General features: G+C 33.0%; 1 long non-coding RNA gene across 1 annotated transcript in view; it reads left to right on the top strand.

The window, feature by feature from the left end:
* Nucleotides 1-23,438, top strand: part of LOC148226431 (uncharacterized) — a 383,830-nt gene that overhangs the window by 281,551 nt on the left and 78,841 nt on the right. The window contains exons 2-3 of the long non-coding RNA XR_015812220.1: nt 2,330-2,432; nt 3,346-3,422. This is a non-coding gene — a long non-coding RNA (uncharacterized LOC148226431). The remainder of the gene's footprint in view (nt 1-2,329; nt 2,433-3,345; nt 3,423-23,438) is intronic.

Below are 23,438 nucleotides of genomic sequence, written 5' to 3' on the forward strand. Positions count from 1 at the left end.
TTATCGCTCTTTTTCAATCCTCATAAATAGACAATGATCGCAGCTACAAAGTCCGCCAGAATTGCAAATCAATAACTCTTATCTTAATCAAATCTCAACATAAACCATATTTTAATTCAAATCCTAGCTACATTGCACGATCTTGTCGATTTACCACACTCGGAGCGTCAGTTGAAAAAAGCAGTAAATTCGCTCATATCAAGTATAGTCGTCTGATACAATATTTTTATTTTTAAAATCTGAAACTTTGCAGACACGGTGCAAAAGAGCCGAACCGAGACGAAATTAACTCGGACGTCATTTTCGATGACAGGTGGTTTTCCCGAGATTTTTTTTGATCGAATTAAAATTGACACGTTATGTTAAACACACACAACCACAACACAAGACTTTACGATGCGATGGTGTTAAATGAATCGTGAGATCTTTGGACTCGGAGCCCCGACCGACGACATTTTAGACCTGTCAATTTGAGTAAAATGTCGATCGATTATATTGAGAACGTCTGGGAACGCCGCTATGCTTCCAAAACTAACCCGCATAGAAAATATTAAATATTGAATATATCACATATTTTACCTATGATTTATGTTTCCATTAATAATTTCCAATCATACTAGTATAAGTAACAACAATAAAAAATGTTCTCTATGAGTTGAGTAGCTCATAATCAGAGATTTTTTTATAGTTAATAAGTATTACCAAGCTCATTTTAAAATATTCTTCTCTGAGATTGGGAAATTCTAGAAAAATCTGATTGATGATGATCAATCGGAATTAAAATTATATAATATTTACTTATTCCAATCCCTCCCCCCCATACACGGTAGAAATTTAAACACAAAATGGTTCATATGAAATCTGAACCTATGCTGTCGTTCTGGATTAAACTATATTTGCATTTATGTTTCTCACTTTTTTTATTTTTTACTGTTTTCGTGAAGTTCTTATTGATATTATATTAGTTTTTATTTTTGTTATATTTAACAAGGTTCCACACTTTAACATGCACTGTCGCAGATGGCTCACAAAAAGCGATGACACTGATTAGATCAAAGGAAAAAATGTTTAATAACATGTTTGACAAGAAATTTTATCAATCCGTTAATCGCATTTGCCTGCTGTCAAATCAGATGACTGAACACCACAATCACCAAAATCGCCAAGCGTCGAATTATCAATTAATATCTTCATAGTTCAAAAACAAAGGTAAAACGAGAGTGATTTATATCCAGTCGATCCGAATAGTTACACGTCCGACGTCCGGACACATTCCGTCTACCACAGCAGACTATGTCGGAATGTAAATTTGATGGTTGCGCGGATGATTAAGAAGAAGAAGCAGTAAAAGAAGTTGGTATCGAGATGAAGGTGATGCATCCAGAAGCCGCCGGCTCACAGCATTCCATAGTTGCCACAGATTCCCGGTATCTTTGCCGGTTAATGATTGTGCCCTTCATTAATAATTCAGCTCGGGCGGTTGTTTTAACCTCTTGATTGATGTCCGTCGGTTGCGATGGTGGTGATTCGAGATTAATTGAAAGCTCATTCGATTTGTTATTTATGTTTGGACGTGATCCAATGTTGTACTGGTGAAAGGGCATAGGCATATTAATCAAAATTGCATTAATCGTGATTAAATTAAAGTCGGATGATTTTCTACATAGATAACATATAAATAAAATATTATATTGACACTTTAAACAACAGTATGGCATAAATTAATATTAATCCAACATATTCACAAAAATTAAAAATACATGAATTTTGATAAAAAAATTATATTTAATCTAGTGATACATTTTATCAAGTTTCTCAGATGCTTCCTCTACACTCTCTGGAAGCTACCGAACCAAAGGTCTACCGAATACGGTCGAGGTCGCCGAGACATTAGAGCGGGCAGACCCGAGCTCGACCGAAGTAGCCCCGAATTAACACATTAAATTTTCCGTCCTTGCCCAACCATGGTCTACTTCCAGAGAGTGTGGAGGAAGCATCTCACGCTTTGCCATTTTTTATACATGTGTATGTATATAAAAAATGGATTATTATTAGAAGTATTTTTAGATTATTAGGGTGATCCGTATTTTAAGAAGTATGCCTTTTAACAATTTTGTCAAGTTAATTAGACAATAAATTTGAATTCTTAAGATATTATAATTAATTACTTATTATACATATATGAAGGTCAAAATATGTGTCTAAGCATTGAAAGAAGGCTAATTTGCTTATGTCATTACATACCGGCCAATATCGTTTTTCACAGTTATTTAATTCTTAAGCGCCTTATATTATTACTTTTGTTCAAATATTATTTTTTTCTTTTCAGGTTGGTTTCCAGGAAAATCGCTCAAGCATAGAGGAAGTTCATTGTTTCGGGTTTCGAGGACGAAGGGTGTGACTTTGCAGCCAAAATAGACGCCGGAAAGCTGGTAACAGTTATTTTGTATAATATATTAAAAACGAAATATTGTCGAGTTGTAAATACTTCTGTAGACTAAACGCTGCGCTGGTGGAAAAGTTGTGTGACAAAGTGTCATATCCTTTATATTCTTGATTCGAGACGTCTCCAGCGAATCACAAAAATGCAGAGAGTGGTTGGCCAATTGCATCGCTTGTATATTCGACCAACTAAATATGTTCGCGCCTTGAATATGTAAAATTTGCAAGATTGACACACTCCAAAGGTCATTGATGCAAAGGACTAAATCATAGTGGTGGTTTTTATGCTGGTAGACGCAATGTCTATTGCATAATTAATTAGCAAAAGGGTAGTTTTTTTTGGACAATACAAAATAGGATGTCTGTTAAGCTACGCAATTGTGTTGTTTATATATTAACCTTTTTTTTCAAATTTCCTTAAAAGTGTGATCCTCTTTAGGAGAACCTTGTATCGTAGATGTGAATCGAAAGATTGCTGTCTTGATGGAGGGCGCCGCCGGGAGTTTTTAATGAGGATGACCAACCAAAAACAAAATCTTGGCGAATAGCGATTAACTACGATGCTGGCTTGCTATAAGCTCTGTATTGGCGGTCAATAAACAAAGAATTTAAAAAATCTTATCATTAGGCTAAAAAAGGGAAGTGCACCGTTCTCGCTATTCTGCTTGAGGACCCAAGAGCAACTGTCTGACATGGCTCAAAACTATTACTATTCCTGGTGCCTCTCAAAGAGGGAGTTTCTTGAAAGCACTCAGAGGCAAAGTACAGTTTTTAAAACCTCAAATCGCATAGTTCCACAATACCAGACTTCATGTATATTTTTATAATAAAGTTCCGACAGATTATTGACCTTGCTCCCTATCAAAAAAAAAAATTTGCCACTTAAAATTTCATTGTTTCTAGATTCGTGAAGATGTATTAAATCACAGCGTTCCGATAAATCAAGAATTGAAAACTCCGGACTTTTTCTTCAGCACTTGGTAAGTTGTTTGAAATAATTATTCACATATCTATCCACAATCACTTTCGGTAAGCGCTAGTGAACTAAGAACACGGTTTTCGTCCGCGTCGTTTCATTTTCACTACCCTTTCGTGTCTTTCAAAAGCAGTGACTAAGTCCCTCGATTCTAAAATATATATTGATGTAGTTTATCTTGTTTTTTTAAAAAACATTTGACAACGTTTGTCAAGAGATTATTTTTTGGAAGTTTGTCAATATTGTTTGCGAAATCAACTTTGGTTTCGCAAACGATATTGTTAGCTTTTATTCGAGTTACTAAAGTCGTCACCATCTGTATGTGAGCTATGGTAGAGTACGCTCGGGATAAGGATGCCGGTTTGTTATTGTGTGCGTGTACATGTATATGAGAGTGAGAAGCGATGTAGCGTGTACTTTCTCTTTTAAGGACAGTCGCTGATTCGTCAACGCTGGTATTCGTCATTAAAGTGCAGTGTGGAACAGAAGTTCGATATTCTTTAGTGATTTATTTCAAATAATTTTGTGTTGATATTGGTTTAACCCAGATATGCCCACTGTCCCATGGGTAGGTCACTAAACTCGTGTCACTGTTTTTTATTTATAAATGAAATTTTAAGAGAACAAAATTTCTTGGGCATATCTGGGTTAATTGATATCAAGGCGTCAAATATACACTGTAAGTTATTCGTTCTCTTACCCGCGGATTTAAATATTTTAATTATTTTTCCATTAATCCGTACGTTGTTGGATTTTTTACACTATTCTCTGTAAGGCTTAAAAAAGTTAATTTATTCAATGGATTCCAATGATTTAATAGAGTTGTCGAGCCATTAAACAATCTGCGACTAATTTCTTTCCCTGTTTTATATCCTTTTGCTTTTGAAGAATAGCTAAAGACTTCATTATTTTTTTGACTAGTGAAAGATTTTGAATTTTGCAAATATTTAATTAATGACATCAATGTCTGGTTTCTTCGATTATATAATATATTTTTAATTGTCCGTTGAAATTTACAACTTAGCTCAGATGTATGGATGTTAAATAAACATATATTTTCTTTTAAAATAAAAAAAATAAATATTCTGAGCGAAATTGTTTTGAGCCACACAGTTCACGCACACAATAACAACCCGGAATCCTTATCCCGAGCGTACTCTAGTCGTTGCTCATATTTATGAGGAAATTGTTCATTCTGAAATATCGTCTGCTATTTTTATTAACAATATACATACGGAAATTAAGAACTCGAAATACTTATTATATTCTGATGACTTAAAAGTGTTTTATAGTATTCGCAAAAAAATCGAATTTGATTTTTTTTTAAATACCTAGAGGCAAATTACTTCTTGTTGTTAAATAGAATTCATAGAAAATTTATCAGATATATCTATATGAGAGAGTACAGATTGTTTCCTTTTAATCCTAGTGCCATTTTGGTGAGAGCGTTGAGATACAATTCATTACATTTTCAGCGTAGCGTCTACACAATGAAGCACTTTTTGAAGTTGCTTAGGGTGTTGACGACAATTTATCAATGCTCGGCGACTTTAAGCTGCAAGCTTTAGAGTGCCCTAGAGAGTCGCGATCGCGTCCCTTATTCTTTCTTGTTGCGGTAAGGTCGTCGGCGCTCGAGGACGCTTGCCAAACACAAAGATATTTTCAGTGATAGCTATGAGGATCTAGATTTATGTAGGATATATATCACCTGACGTACCCCAAAGTAACGTGCTTGATGATTAAATATGCTTCCTGTTTTAAATATTATTTTCTATATACTAAATGGATGAATTTGACCGCTTTATGCGCGTCGTCCATGTTTTTGAAGTTGCCGGTGACTCGCTGTTAGTAATTGCCGATGATCTAGTAAATATTATTAGTTGCTGGACAACTATTATGAATATTTAGAAAACATTACGACGTCAAACTCATGGTCAGAAATAATTTAGCTATGAGTAGTGAGCAAGGCATAATTTTAAATATTATATTTAATATTTTATTTTGCGCTAATTGGTGTCAATTTATTAAATTTACTTATTAGTTTATATCGAAACGAAGGTTTAAATACCCTCGGGGGAAAATGTGCATTTTTCTACTCATCGCTTAGCTTTGTATCAAATATAAATAGGTACAGATTATAATTACAATATTTAGCAATGTATTCCTTTACTTCATTGATTTTTTATTCCATAATGATGATATTTATGAACAAAAAAATGATACAGACATTATTATTGTAACTTTATCCTCAGTTGTATTAACGACATACTAGACTTTGAAACCGTGATGTTTTTAAAACAACATATCCCCTGCGGATAAAGATGGATTACTTTAAGTGTATTTTTTTCACCATTTCACCAACCACACCCTATGGGACTTGTGCAAGTCATACACGAAGATAGGAAAATGCGGTGTTTGATCGGCCATCGATTAATTACTACGGACTTGATTAATGACCCCTGGCCGCAGGGGAGGAAGTAATATGATGACATCATGAAAATTAATGATGCCAGGCGTCGGTCGCTCTTTATTTTGTTTAGTGTGTGTATGTGTAATTTTTTTCATGTAACTTCCACAAAAAGGGTTACGCTCCCACGTCGCGACTCACGATTTAATATGCTCTGGCAATCAATGAAAGTGAATGATGATATGCGAGATACGAACGCAATTTAGCGGTTATCCATCTATCCGCACACATGCGGCGATCGTGGTTTCAATCAATATGTTTAGGTATTTTCAACTATTTATTTATATATATTATGTAGTTCAATACATAATGGCAGTAGTAAAAAAGTATGCCAAATATCCTTTTTAGAGATGTTTAAAATAATTTATTATAAATACACTATAACAAACTTATATATCACAAAGATAAAGTTACTTTTAAATACGCTTTTATCTATTGTACAAAGATTTTTTGTATAGAATATTTTATATTTTCTGTGTATTATTTCATTTAAAATTTATTAAATGTTTATTTTATTTAGAAGTTACACAGTTACGATATCTTATAAAACAAACGTAACGATCGTTGATCGATCGCTTCCACAGTTGGCAAGGTCTGATCTTTGCTTTTGAACCGATCCTTGACAAGGTCTTGTCATCCCTTTATTGGCCATTAGCTGGCACCGAGCCGGCATATAAATTATCGTTGATGGTGGTGATCGCGATGAATAATGCATGCGTGACTGCAAAAGGGCTAGCAGGGGTCACCTCCATAAATTGCCACTATAATTACTTAAACGCTCGACGACTCTTCAAGGTATGATGACCGGTCAAGTTTCAGTGTCGCAAAGATAATTGCATAGGTGACAAAATAATTTATAGGCAAAATTATAATGAAACGGTATGTTTTAAAGCCATAAAAGGATCAAAGGGAACATATGTGACATTTCTTTTGCAATATATTAAAATCGATACATAATCAATTTGCGCGTATATAGAAATTATTAATCCATTCGAATAAAATATAGTATAATATAACTATAGTTAAGTATCATCTTAATATTATACAATACATCGTTATTTTTTGTAGTACTTCTTGGTAATGGTTGTTTACTCGTGATTAGAGTCTCCAATTACTCGAACCATCAACTACTCGAGTATCGAATATTAAAATTTTAAAATACTCGAGTACTCGAGTACTTTCGAGTATTTACCAAATGTACCAAAATAGCTATTATTCAAATTCGTGCACATATAAATAAATAATTAAAATACTTAGTATGTTAATTTTTACAATTATTTTAACTTCACGAACATACTTTTTAAAAACAATAATGCAAAAAGTGTCTCGAATTTAATATTACTGCTAAACTTTGGTTTTAATATTCCCGTTATGGAATAAACCCTTTCCGTTCCTGTTGATGTTGGACTTATTGTCATTAACGCGTTGGATAAGGCTTCTAATTTATATCTGTTCGCTTTTTGTAGATATACAATTTTTTGAACTCTCTTTTTATGTTCTCTTCTTTCATTCCCTTCTCTGCTTTTCTCTTATTTCCTTCGACTATTAACAAAATAGCATTTTGTAATTCTTCTTGAATAGATTTTTTTTCTTAACAATATACAATATTCTACTCCTTCTGATTAATGCGAAGAATTTAAATCTATATCCTTCGAAGATGTATTTGGGTGAATCCCTTTCACTCTAGAGCTAAACGGTTCGCAAAGAACTGACTTTACTTTAAATGCCTTTAAAACACACAATTGTTTTGATTTATATTTTAAGCTGAGGGATCAGTATAAACAATTTACAACACTTTACGCTACAACTGCATAGTCATAAAACCTAAAAAAAATTTTTGTTGATATTTCATATTGTTCATTGCCATAAATTAGATAAGTCGGCACTGTCGAACAGAAAACACAAAAGAAATTTTCGGAACTATGCAACTATGGAACTATGAAAAAATTATACCTGATAGTAACCGCTCTAACTCGGAACTTCGGGCATAAACGCCAAATAAAAGCAAGACGTTAACCTTTACCGGACCGAGTTAAGGTTATTTTTGTTTCTGAAATATTTCAAAATTTTTCAATTTCGAGTATTAATCGAGTAATTTTCAAAATACTCGATTATCAAGTACTTAAAAAATAGACAAAAATACTCGAGTATCGAGTACTCGATTACTCGAATTGGAGACTCTACTCGTGATGAACCACGCTACTGGAGGCAAATGCCTCGCTTTTTTTGGTCTCAGGGATGCTACCATTGTGATGACTGCAACTTAGTTTCTGGGTCGTACCCATAAACCCAGGACTCATCGCCAGTGATCACTGTATTATGGATGTTAGGATCACTGTTTGCAGCAGCTTTCTCAGCAGCTTTGGCACAAACTCTGCTGAGATTCTTCCGAAGCCCAAATCCTAAGACAAAATAGTATTAACAGATCCAATCCTCATTCTCGCCTTGTCTGTAAGTCCTGTCTGATTGACCAGGGTCCTCACTTGGTTAATGACAATCTTATTTCTGGATGTTGAAGGCCTACCAGAACATGCTTTACTCTTCTTTGAAGCGGTTGTACCACTCATTTATCTGTGTTGTGCCTATTGCTTTTCCCCAAAATGTCTGTTGAATATTTCGGATCGTTTCAATTGGGAATCGTCAAGCTTTACACAAAATTTATTGCAGTTGCGTAATTTTGTCAAAAATGAACACTTCCTCACTCATTGGCAGTCTGCCGGCGACTGACAGCTTCTGCAGGCAGGAAAAAAATCAAGCATGCGCAAAAACCAAACCACATCTTTCTAGCTTTATTTGTTTACGCACAAAAAATTGTGGTCGGATATATCGATACTGAAATGTGTATTTAATGGTTTGGTATATATGTAAATATTGTTAAGTGGTTACCAAATTAGGTATACTATCTCAATTGGAGTACAGATTCCGTCATTATATAAAGAATATATGAAGTACGGCCTCTTATATATTATGATTTGTCATGCGATACGCAATCAATTAAGAAGCTCAAGGGCAGTGTGCTCCTTTTATAATCAGGCATTATACATGAGGAAATATAAATAATAACCTATTTTATTACCCTCAAAAAATCTACACGGTACGCTTAGATATGATTAACTTAGTCGCGTCGACGAGTGTACTTGAGAAAGCATTTATTCAAGCTGCTGATAGGGAATATCAATAAGATTATTACCAGCTTTGCATGCAACTCTCTAATAAGCACAGCTATATGGATGTTAATAATCAGTCGGATAGAATTTATGTGTTTAAAAATAAATGCTAAAAATAATAGGAATATCTAAGATTTTTCGCTGACTATCCAAAAACATATGTAATGGAGAATAGAAGTTTTGGCATCTTATTCTCTAATATATAATATATTATGGAGACATAAAAACATTTTTATTGAACATGCGATTGAAATAAAAATTTTGGTCTCGAAAAAAACAGATACAAATACGAAACTCGAACTTCACAAAAATTTGCGACGCACGCCTGTTTTTGAGGTAAGCGTCAAACAATAATAAGGGTGGGTTTGCAATATTCTGTTTCGCTCAACAAACCAATTCTGCGAGTTTTGGTCATAGTAGACACCGCTGACGAAGATTTTTTTGTTGTTGAGAAAAAGTGTCTCATTGTCTTGCATTTTGAAACAAAATAAAGGTTGAAAACTAAGCGAAGAATTCGAATATTGAATTGAGGACCCTAGCTATGTAGTATAAATTAAAAATAGTAGGAGAAAAAACACATCCCTGTTTGACACCTCTTTGTAATAGAATATTTTTGGCTTGATATCCCTCAATGCTTATTACTGTTGATTGATTGCAATACATATTTTTAAGAAATCTTACATCTCTGTCATATAGAACGTATGCCCTCTATGAGGTAATTGTGTATCGCAATCGAATCAAATATCAATATAAAATATTTTTAACAGTTCAGGATTTTCGAGCATTTAAAAATTTTCGTCAACTGTAATTTTTTGTATTTTTATTTATTTATTATATAAATGTGAACTTCTTAGTGAGCGCCCTGTATTTTGATTAATGACAGTTGCGAGCTTTTCTTTTACATTATGACTTACGACACACACAATACGCATCACACAAATGGTATACATGTCGCGATAAAGCGAATCGAACAATTGCATACATGGCCTGCTTTTTAAATAAATTATGCTTGATAAATGACTTAATTGATACGTCTCGAGAGCAGAGTCCGTGTCGCAAGACGGGGCAGGTGTTTTTGCACGGTCGCCCGACCATTAATCCTTGTCTGGTGACAAATAGTTTGCCAGTCTGGTGTCAACTCCACCATTCCGCCACTCCTCACTTCGCTTTTCCACTCGGTCTCCATCTTTTGTAAACTGGCAAACTTTGCCCAGAGCACTTTTCACGGCGTCACGTGTCGCGCCGAGGATACTTGTCTTCGTTACGAACAACTTCCCTTTGTACACCCCTCCTGATGCTACTCATCTGCTCGACTGAAGATAATACTCCGTAAATAATATATTTTAAATGCAGGATATAATACAAAGACATAATAAATCATATGAAAGTGATATGTGTATCATAACACCGTACCACTTAAACGGTGTCCATCATTGTTTACTGTGTATATAATATATATATCTACATCCCTGACGGTGTTTGATATTAATATAACTCTCGATGGGCTCTAACGCCATTTTTTGTGGAAAGTATCACGTGTAGTGTAATTTGTTTTCGCCACAGCATCCGAGATGGAGTGCGGCGAAAAGTGCCAAAATGGAAGTGTATCCACTGAAGCGAATGATGGATCGCCTCGCCCCGGTCACGGTGACAATGACAAAGCATATTCTTGATTAATATGTCCTGGTCTGCACCCTCTCCTCGTCATCCGCCAGGTTTTCCCGTCTAAACGGCGACAGGTCATCCAGGGATAAGTTGCTAACATTAATGGTTTACGGTCAGCCGTAATTTATCAATATCATACGTAGCGGCCGTTCAAAGTTTCGTAAGCTTCCATGGTTAAATTTTGGGTCTGAAACGTAATATTTTGTATAGTATATTCTATGAATATCATATGTACTATTGTCACATAAAAAATATGTTTTTTGTGTATATTATTTTCTATTAGTGATACCACTTATACATTTGTAGGTACATGTATGTATTAAAAATGATTTAGTAAAAAACACTATTGTATAATAAAGAACATTTATTATACATCGGACACATGTTGGCATTGTTTGAAGTTTTTAGTTTAAAATAATACTCTTTATTAGAAATTTTTCACTAGTATATATATTTGCCCTGGCTAAATTTCAACGATATTTATTTGTGGTAAAAGATAAAGCTAAAAAATACATCACATATATTAGATTTATACGTTTTATTTGTAGTGTGCAGTAAAACGAATAATTCGTGCATTAAAATATTAAAAAACGAGCATTAAATAAATATTTATATTATTACATTGAACGATATTTCATCTGTAATGTGCACTTAAACGAATTATTTGTGCATAAAAATAATAGTTAATGGGTTAAAATTATTTTCTGATTTCTATGCAACAATTGTTTATATTTTATGGTATTTTCATAGAACTCTTTTAAAAATGACCCTTTATCTGGAATAAGTTAAATAGTCAGACTTATTCGCTAGTTCGTTTTAAAATAGCAGCCATTCAAAAAAAATCACACAGCAATAAATAAATATGATAAAAATGTTATCTTAATTATTTATTAAATAAAAAAATATTGAAAATTTTAAGAACCATCACATATTTTTTAGCATATATAAAGATGATTCTTGCGACTTTTTCCGAAGGAAATAATTAAAAATTACACTTAAGTATTGTAAAATGAACATTAAATATTTTTAATAGTAGATTTTTTTTATATATGATATATATATATATAACCTCGAAAGCTTTTATATATATTTTAATATCATTACCATTTTAATATAACTTCTAACCATTAATGAAATAAATAATTGTATTACATAAGTGACTAAATGCATATACATACTAATTATGGTATTTCGATGTTCTTAATTTCTCGAGAAGTGAGAATTTTAATTTTCAATAAATTTCGGTAAATAAAAAAATGAACCTAATATATAGTACATATGTGATAATAAAACTGTATATTATTGTAGATATCTTTATATTATTGATTAACAGAGAACTGGTTGATCGTTGAGGAGAATAAACTTAAATAGGATGATGATTTGTTATAATGGTTGCTAATAATCAAAGGACCAGAAGGGATCGATCTACTATGATTGTTACGTAGAAATTTCGGGCTCCCGTATTTATACTCGAATCGTAGAAAAAAATCCTAATAACAACTGTTGCTAATTTAATTTTTTTTCTATTTTGAACAAGATTCAGATAAAAAATCTTTTTGGATTATATAAAATATAATATTAAAGTTTGCTTACAGGCAAATTTTATGGCGTAACTCTGCGAGAAGGTGCCATACAATTTTCAATTAGCCAATTTCCATGTAAAACGATTTTTACTATAAAATTATTATTGCAGTCTTTAGATTCTAAAACTAAAAATAAGGCCGATTATTTGAGAATATCTTTAACCGATTATTCGAATACTTATGATCTCTATTTAAGGCTTTCAATAATGCATGCATATTTTTAAGCATCTAGTACGCGCCTACCCCTTTTAATGCAGTGGCTTAAAAAATGCAAAGGTTGTTGTACATTGAAACATATCAGTACAAATTTTATTTTCATCAAAAAAGGCTCCATGAAATTTCTTGAAAAATTTACGAGAAATAATTATTGTGTAGCTTTAAAAAATGTATATATAATAAGGAAAAATATACATGTCCTATACATTATTTGTATTTTCTTATTGTTTTATTTTTGAAACTGTATATTTATTAAATACACATTTATTTAATAAATAAAATATATAGTAACTCATTAATAATATATTATGAAAGTTTGCACTGAACACTTTTATAAGAAACATGGTGTATAGAAAAAAAATCGCTTCGTGACTTAAAATAATTGTATATTTTTTATTAGAATAGTTTTTTTATACGTAAATAAATAAATTCAACCATTTTTTCCAAGTGTTAGTTAATGTACATTATTATCCATATTTATCCGTTAACCGTATCCATTTCGGAACCATACTTAGTTGATAGTATTAAATAACTTATTATAGCAAACTATTTGATGAACTGACTTAACATCTAACAATTGTAATAATAAAATTTATAAAAAATTATTGCCGATATCTATGATCTACTAATTATCAATCTACTAATTATCTTTGTGTTATTCGTCTAACTTTAGTCTAAAAAAATTTATTCCAAGTGATTATGCTTCGCGACTTTCAAATATTGCTTAACATATTATTCTAATTAAATAGCGCTGTTTATTAGTATCCTACAGTAGTGTCATAGAACTATCAACAGTTTTTAACCTAGGCTTCACTTGAATAAATATCGAGACGGAAGGTGTACAAGTAAATATTCCTATTTACATAAGTACAGAGATAAATCAAAATAAACACACTTGACATCAAAGCAAACCGTCTGCCTGCGACTCTTCAATTCCATCACTTCTATTTTTGTCGGTTTTAGACTCGAGAATTCCTCAGATATTCGATTCGGCTGCAATCCTGACCGCCAAATGAGCGATGGCCGCTGCCGTCTTGACTAATAGACGGATCGTCGTTGAGTAATGTCACCGCTCAGTCATTGTCTGACATTCGCCGAGGTCTCGAAATTAAACGGCTTCTTCCGAAACGATCTCGTTGTCACCTGGCTTCCTGCGGCTTTCCAAAGCTTCATTATTTCGCCTCAGCCACTTGAATCGCACGGACAAGATAACGAGACCATTACGCTCATAAATCACAAGATAAAACGCCAACATTCACAAAGTTTAAAAGGAGCGCTCTTTCTCTGTGTACACCACCTGGAATACGGTCTTTTTAATATAGAAAACATTTCTGATGACGTATACTGTTTTAAATATATATTTTTATTTATTATATTAATCTAATATATCGAATACAATTTAATCTAGTTAGGATGTTAGTGTTTTTTAAAGTGAATTATTTAATATTTTTTTATAGTGTGAAATGACATCATATTTTACTTATTGCACCTCATCTACGTAATATATTAAATATATTCATCCTACATAATGTAGGTACAGATACATCAATATAATCACCGTGGTAACATAATGACAAAGTGATATCACCGACACTAATATCACCCTTCCTGTGTCAGGGGAGCGTTAAAGGTTTCGGTAGCATCGCTTGCGACTTGTTCACACTTAATTCGTTTCTCGGGATGACTGTCTAATTAATTTCATCCCCGGGCGAAAGCTTCAAAACCCCTACACAAATGAGTTAAAACGCTAACACTTAAATACGCATACATATAATGTCACAAATGATACACACTTGAATTAAATAAATATTTGTTCTACCTCATTTAATTTTTGTTATTTTGTTGAAATAAGTATTCATGTTATTCTGGAGAAATATGTTATCAGACGTTCGTTAATGCATCCCAAGAGAATGTTTATGTCCGACATTATGAGTTCACAACTAGCTTGTCTCTAGGTAAGGGATACTTCTAATTGACTCCTTGCCACATTAACTTCTGTTTAGATAGTAATACGTAGCTGTTTGATATAAATGTAATAAAAATCTGTCGCTTCTTGTCAGTCACCTACCGTTGAGGGTGTTGCAGCTAATAAAGTTTCCTCATCCTCTTCATATACATATATATGTATATATACATACAAAATCTGCCCTCGTCTCTTCCCATCCCCTGTATCTACAATATGCTAATGCATAATTAGATTTCCACTGCCGGCATATCAGTCAACACGGGAAAAGTTCGTCATGTTCGCCAAGTTTGGTACACTCGTCCTGTCAAAAGGCAGACGTTGTGGTTTAGTGATTGAATAGACGACTCTGCATCACACATTTGACAAAATTAATTATGAATAATTGAAGATATTAATGAAATTTGATACAAAAGCTAAAGTAATATCTTTATACATATTGTAACACAAAATATGTCCATATTTATTCTGAAAAATAATTAAAATTAAATATGCCTCAATTAACGTGGTTTCGATTTATGCGATATTTCCAGAATCGTGTCTACTGAATAATAAGTGTATAATTTTTTTTGTGGTTAGGATTTTGCTTTAGTAATATTTAGTAGTAATATAATTTACGTGTAAAATAAATTCGGGTACTAGTTATTTTTTTTCTAGCATCATTTTTAACCGTTTACCGGCCGAGCCAGATGGATCTAATGTATCGCCCTATGCCGCGTATTTTTTTATAAAAATATCTGTAACATATTATATATGTTTTTTATACTTTCACGATATATTTATACATTTACAGAAAAATATTGACTTTTGTTTAATTTATCTAGCAAACAAATCTTTACCAAAGAGTAATAGTTGTTAATATAATTATTCTTAAGTCATATTTAATTTTTTTGTTGACCAGCAAATGTTTAAAGAAGTGGAAAGGAAATATTTGCTAATCGTAATTCCTAGAGTTGGTCATAAAACTTATATTAACAAACAATTTTCAAATTTCAAAACAATCCTTTTATTACTACCTGCTTGTAATACAGCTGTGAACTTAGCGGATATTTTTCAAAATTGCAGCGATTGTAAACCATTTGAAAATATTTCTATAAATTTAATTTTTAATTTAAATTTTTTATTTTTTGAGAAAAATAATTATCAAAAAAAACTTTCGTGACTAATTTGTAGCAAAATAAATTGACTAGTATAAATTTAAATATATAATATTACAGCTGGATATATATTTGTGTGTCATATATTGTGTGTCTTACAATTTTCAAAAATAAAATAAAAATATCACCCACTTTTTTATTATCTAGTGACGATATCCGAAACCTTATTTAGAACGCGTTGACGAGACAGAGTGGCGCTCCCGGTTTTCCACCAGGGGGTGTATCACTCCGGAGCTAATAAGTTTATCTTGGGTGCCCTGCGAAGTGCGACATGACAGCTGACAGCTCAGTCAGGAGGTGTATTCTCATCTACTAGGTGGATGGAGTAAGAGGAGGTGGAGGAGCCGTGGAGGAGACGTCGCGGAGAGCTTTCGTGCGTTATATAATTATCCGGCACCAGCTACGTGCCACCTAGACGGCCAATTAGCCGCGTCCTAAGCAGATTATGCAAATTTGCATATCAACAAAACCTGCCCCAATCTGGCGTTCGTGCCGCAGACACTGATACTACGCTTCGCCGACGTTTTTATGTAGTTGACGTTCATTTGACGCGCACTGACTACAATTGGATTTATTGTCGAGTAACACGACTCACTGAGTTTTCGCCCTTGTTGTAGGGCGCGAAAGATTAGATAATGTTCAAGAATTTCTTCGTTTGCTTATCAAGGAAAGGTTAAAGCATGAGAGTGTTTAATTTTAGCAATAACACTCGTTGAAATTTTGTTACGATTCAAGTAATATAAATAGTTTTGGAAGAATGTATTGTCGCTATCACGGCTTAAGAGCATTGTATACCACAGTAGTTAACTTATATTTATAAAACTTCTTTAAAATCACTTTTTTACTGCTGAAGGTCGTTACCATCCTAACGCGTTCCAACCTCATGTAGACGTACAGATCTGCCCGTGATGTCCGGCGGACAAATCCGACCGTATGTAGTGTAAAAACTGTCCGCCGTCTGTCCATTGTCTGTGCTCAAAAAGCTAAGCACACACGTACAGATTTGCCCGACGGACACCCGGACGGATCTATCCGAGCTTCGCCTCTCCCTTTTTCTCTAGATTCTGCTACACATAGTGCTTTTACCATTGATTCATCTGCCTCTTCTTTATTTTATTATCTTAAAACTACTTCACTCATACATATAATCTCTAATTTATTTTACATTGTACTTATCAATTTAAGCTCTCTTATAATTCGAAAAAATTGATCTAATTATTTTGTTCTTATCCTTTTCCAACAACCGATTATTTTTCATGCAGTCTCCATGAAATGTTTTTCTCTGAATCCCGATTGTTCTTTTTCTTCATATAAGTAGTATTACTTAAAAAATAATGTATTTGAAAACAATTAAGATGGTTAACTAATTATAAGTTTGTAAAAATACCTCTTAAAAAGCACATAAAAATTCCAAGCGCTTATCTAAACGTCTTTAGTTCGATGTCGATGAAAAGGGAAAAGAACAGTGGAAGTGGTGAAAAATGACGACATTCGAGTGGGATTTTCGAGCAGTCGAAATAAATAGGGACGTTGGAGATAAACTGTGATTTGTCCTGCGGAAGCTGTCACCGTCGGTGTTCCACCGCCATTTCCACGTTTTCGCCCCGAGTAAAGGAGGTCCTTTCCTCCTGTAGATGGCGAATGGCAGGATTTCCGCTCGACGATACCATCTGTCCGCTCTTTTAACGGTCACGTTTTTACGTCATTATGAGTCGCAAAAAGGGCTTTGAATTTTTACGCAAAGCCGTTCCGAACCGGGATCAGGATCTGTGTCCTCAGATTATTAGATCCTCGGCGATGATAACCCGCCCCAGTTACGACGGGCTTGAATAAAGATTTAATATTTTTAAAAGAAAATAAAAAAAAGGTATGCATTCATTGAAACTGAAAAATACAATGGACCGCTTGGTGGAGAAAAAGTGTCTACTAGGTAAGAAAACTATTGAGTTTTCCGCTTTTCTTCCCTAGCGCAAACAATACCCAAGGCGCTCATTTATTGCGATTCTCTGTCGTTGTGTTTTCTTCGCGAAAACAAAGTTTCTCCATATTTTAAAAAGAGTATTGAAAATGTAATAATACATCAAAAGTAAACTTTGTTAAATAAATGATTGTAAATTTAATAAAACATTGAATTAAGTACAAGTTGTTAGTTTAAATTCACATAAATAAAAATATGATATAAACATTGATAAAATTAATTTAAAAAAAATACAAAAACCGTTTAAAAAGTAAAATAAAAAATATATTAATTATATAGTTAAATTAAAATGCTTTTAAGACTATTTTTAATATTTTATTATCTGCTGTGCGATTAATGCAAATGTGGACTGAAATAATAATCAAATGATGTGTTATAACTTATATTCTATAGCATTGATCATTTACAATGAACTGTATACATAATTATTCTAAAAATTCACTCAATTTATTTTAAAAAAAAAATTAAGAACATTTTACCTATATATTTTTTTACATTCAGACACAGTAGTCATTTGATTGTCGGCTGCCAACCGACGAAGAGAAATTAATGTCCGGGCGTGACGTGCAACAAATGGCACACCATTTTTAATCGTCAAGTACATTCGCTGCGGCCTGTTTCCATGTTCAGCTCACAAATGGGTCTTTCGTGATGATTATCTGCCTTGGCGAAATTGTTCGCAGCAATTTGGCCGCGCGATGATTGATGCGTCCTTTGTTCTGGGGCCCCCAGAGTGTTTTGTGCACCATTGCCAGGGGCTGTCCGAAAGCTCATTATGTCCTCTATTATTATTGCTATTCAATAAAATAATGATAAGCACGATAACGAGACTTCCGAGTAGCGTTAAGGTCAAATTTTGTGTCCATATTCCCATTATTAGGTTAAACTATACCTTTAAGAAATTATTATTCAGTTAAAGTGCTAATAACAATCTAAGTAAAATATCTACCTCATGTTGCTTCATCTGATATTATGTAAATAAAATTTAATTTCAGTCAGATTATTATGTCTAAGTAATAAGTTTTTGCTATTCAAATACATTTTTATTAACCGTTTACCGGCCGCGCCATTTGGACCCAATGTATCGCCCTATGCCGCGTATTTTTAGATTTAAAAATAAAATATATGTCAAGTGTCAAGGTACAGATGAATGACCTTTATGCCCCATAAGGGCGACGTTCCCGGTGCATTTGATGTCCATTCTTGGCAGTTAAAAATCGAAGTGCTAGGGTTGTCACAACGAAACAATTAGGAATTACTATTTTGCTTTATTAGCAAAATAAAAAGTAATAAATAAATTAAGTTATAAAGTATCAACTATCAATATAACAATAATAATCATGTTTATTCCAGTTTAATGGAGCAGGGTTGACCAATTTCATATTACAAACCTAAAAACCGAGAGTCACCCCTACGTTTCAATTTTTTTATTCGTTAGATACTAACAAATCATATTAGTCAAATTCCACATTAATTATCAATTGTGATTTATACGTTTTATACTAAGGCGCAAGCCCTGGCGACGTTGAAAAATAAAACATTTATTTTAGCCGATCTTAAAATATTTATTCAAGTGGTTATAATTTTAAATATTTCTTTAGATATATCACTGTTTACCTAATTTTTTTATATTATTTATCAATGTAACTAAGTTTGTTTGGCGAAAACCACTATAGTGGTTCACGGCAATAGCGGTGCGATCGCTTAAAGCCACTATAGTGGTGCGCGGCAATATAGCGGTTAAAACAAAAACAATTTTTTACCATTCAAATATCAATCTCGCAAAAAAACTTATTGTTGCGTGGGTTCATTACAGATTTTTTTAAATCTTTCAAGAACCCACCCTTTCTTATGCAGTGGTTGTAAAACATAAAAATATTCATACAAATTTAATTTTTATTCAAAAAAATTCTCGATTTCGAGAAATAATTATTGAAAAAAAACATTAGTAAAAAATGACTTTGATCTTACTGGCCAAAGCAAATAAATAGATCATTATATTTTAATTACAAATTTAAGTTAAAATTTTTTAATTTTAGACTGTTTCAAAGTGATACATTTAGTATAGTATTCAGAACACTTTTATAAAGTATCGTTGAACTCAAGTAAAAGAACGATTAAGGAGTTAGTCATTCACTAACACCAGCACATGACTTCATCATAGGGTATTAAAATTTTAAAAAAGAACAGCGACTGATTGCCATATTTCCGAGAGCAGTCTTTTTTGGCTTAATAACAGCACATCGTCGGATACGCCAAAAAATGGAGACAGGGTGCAATTTGCCCGTCTGCGGCCTACACTTTAGCCCATGTTAATTTGGGGATCGGGCCTATAATTATTCGTCATTATTTATATTACATCCTCGGTCGGGGGCTGCCTTGCAAAACGAAACAACGGACAATCAATCACGAACCCGTCGGTCCTGGTTGTGTTGTAGCGCCACCTTTGAATTACCATATCGAATCGGTCCCTGTCATGAAAAATCATAAAGCATTTATGATAAATAGTCTTTGTGGCGTTCGACGGGCTAACTTTGAATAAACCTACTTTTTTTAATAATGTGTTAGTTAAACATGCTGTTTAACAGCATAATTTTAAAGTACGAATATTTGATATACATCGTAAACCTTTCACATTTTCAAACTATCTTTATTTTAATGGCTTTCACTACATATCCAAAATACTTAAAATATTCTAGTTTTGCATTTTTGAATAAAACATATTTTTAAATGTTTACAATTCACAAAGTTTAGACACATAATTACAGGAAATATTTTGATAATTAATTAATGAATATAGCTAAGTTATTTTATTTTTTACTGCATTTTCATGATTTATTTATTTTTTGTTTAAATACACAAATATCCAACGATAAAAGGCGTATTGTGCTTTTCTCTATAATATATACGATTTAATAGACAATGACCCTAAAATAATATCCTAGATCTTCAGATATCAGTACGATAATAACCCTATATTTACCGATGTATTTTATATTATATTTAATAAATATGTTTATTTTACATTAATTATCGCTCTGAATCAATGGTCATATTATCGAGTAATGTTTTAATATTAAATTATTTTAAATATATTTTCGGACACTTCGGGGTTAAAAGTCACCTAGCCCCGATCGGCAATAACAAGTATTCTTCCTAGTCGCAAGCGTTCTTGGACAAAGAAGGGCAGTAAAATACTCCCCAAGGGACGATACCATCTGCACAAACCTCACACCAACGTCTCTGACACTGGACACATATTAAACCAGCGTTTCCCATAATATATAAAATGATTAATAAAAATCTGTAGAATTTTCTATTCGAAACACGTGTAACTATAATATTTACACGTTTAATATGGCGCGAAGTTAAAATTTTGCACACTACCATAAACACGTACCGTTTTAATTTCTATAATGAAGGTAATGTTGTTGGGGATAGTTCTCACTCGACTAATCCACCCTTAACGTTATGAACTTAATAGAAGGCTTTTAATGTTTCAGTATTTTGGAACTCGCATACTTATGAATACGTAGCGTGAATCAGGGATGCCTAATAAGTAAACTAATTGCATTATATTACTTATGTATTAATAATACATTGTTTTTTTAATAAATATAAAGTTGATATTCTTAGCTTCAAATAACTTGGGTGCAACTTATTTCGAGATACGAGTTTTGACTTGACATACGAGCAAAAAAACGTATTGTGTAACTTAAAACAAAACTTTATTAATAATTTAGGTATTATGTATTAATCATTTCAATTGCCAATAATCCATTTAAATGGATTATTGATATTTTAATTCATTTCAATTGGCGAAATTGATTTGACTTACAAGTATTTTGAGCTAAGAGCTGCGTCATGGAACGAATTAAACTCGTAAGTCAAGGCGCCATTATATATGCATTTGTGTTACCTTTAATGCATTTTTCGAATAAATTTGATACAATAGAGATCGCAGTCTTTATTTAAATTTTTTTCAAAGATAAATAAAATTTTGCAATGTTATAATTTTATAACTTTGAGAACAATCTCGAGTTTTATATTTTGATTAGAAACTAATTTGTAAAACAATACTTTTAAAATTAAATTAGTCAACTGGAATGAAAAAGTCATATTTTTAGGCTAGCTTGAACATATTTCAATCCAATATAGATATGCGTAAAAATTTAGCTAATTCAAGGATAAGCGATGTCATGATATTACCATAACTTATCAAGCGTTCCTCCCTCATAGGTATTACATAACGTTTAAGTGCTCTAGTCCGAGAATGATGATATCTAGTGCGAGGTCCAGCTTAAGTCTGGATCTGTTCGGGGGTCAAAGGGTCCATCTTGGGGTCGGGGGTTCGCCGGCGATAATGGCCGCCCGGACCGTCCGGATTTTCCGGTTAAGGGCTCCCCGGACGACGGCCGACCTCTGTTAACAGGTAAGGGTGATTACGGCGCCGTTCCACTAAATGAATTATTCAGAGCGGCCTCGATTTATCACATCGAGTCGCCCCCGTATTAACCATCGGACGCCGATTGCCTTTTCGGGGCGATTAATTATATCGGGCCAGGGGCGAAATGGCGTTTCATAATACGCGCGACGGTCGTGTTAAATTGGTCGTTCATATCGCCATTAGGGTTAATGTTTATTCATTATTATCGAGGGATTAAAAAATGTGATTGTCGCAATGAATCGAAGATGCTGACTTAAATGATTCAACATAAGTATATAGACATTAAAAAATGAGTAATAGGTGATTTTTAATGACTTTGAATACTTATCTAAAATATTTGGTATTTCTCAATCATCATCAAGAGGACACTTGTTTAATAGCTTCTTCACCACCTCTCAGTCTACAAAATGAAACTTGACAATATTTTGATTTGGTAAATTGTGCAAATTAACAATTGACTGTTACCAAATTTTTCCGGCGTCTATTTTGGCTGCAAAGTCACACCCCTTCGGGAACAAAACACGAAATATCTATAACACGTTTCGAATCTAAGATAAGATCTAGATACTTTGCCGTATTTTGCCAGTCTAGAAATTTGCCATAAATTATTTTTTGTTAATTTATGGACAACGAAAGTGGTATTTCTTCCAAGAAAAACATTACTGCGAAATTTTCAATGACTAGCCATTTGTCAATTCATTTTCTTAAATTTTTTTATACTTTTTCGAAGTCGATATACTGTTCAATGGTGATTTCTATTATGCCTCCACTACACTCTCTGGAAGTTGTCCGAACAGAAGCTACAACTGAAGTCGGCCGATATCTACGACTTTGAGTAAGCGCTCACACTGTCGCGGATTTCATATGCCCGCTCGCTTCGCGGCGTGAATGACGTTTGTATGGCGTCACGTACAGCCGGCATATTTGCGCGCGATCGAAAAAAGTGCCAAATAATGGCAGTTTTTAAATGTCATATTATTAAAATTACGCTACTGATAATTATAAAAGTTTGTGTGGGCACTCACCCATACAATATCAATGAAAACTTTTCGGTCTTAAATATTCAATTTACGCAAAATCTTTGTCGGCTTTTGCAAAATGCCATAAGGCATAAAAATGATCCTTCAGAATACGAACACCACATGTGTGACTATCCTAGAATTTGTCGCCATAGATTTTAAATAAGAATTCGTTATGGTGTGACATTTATATAAACCGATCTAAAAAAATACATAAGGATATTCAAAACAGTTTTTTTTTAACAAAATCAAGTACTACTAATTATTTTTAAATTATTTAATTTTATATGAAAAAAATATAATAACGATATGTTAGAAGAATATACTATCAAAAGTATAATTAATCCATTTTGCTGCC

This window comes from Plectrocnemia conspersa, unplaced genomic scaffold (genome assembly GCF_051122295.1).
Source record: "Plectrocnemia conspersa isolate PC_06_02 unplaced genomic scaffold, ASM5112229v1 ptg000014l, whole genome shotgun sequence".
NCBI classification, from domain to species: Eukaryota; Metazoa; Arthropoda; class Insecta; order Trichoptera; family Polycentropodidae; genus Plectrocnemia; species Plectrocnemia conspersa.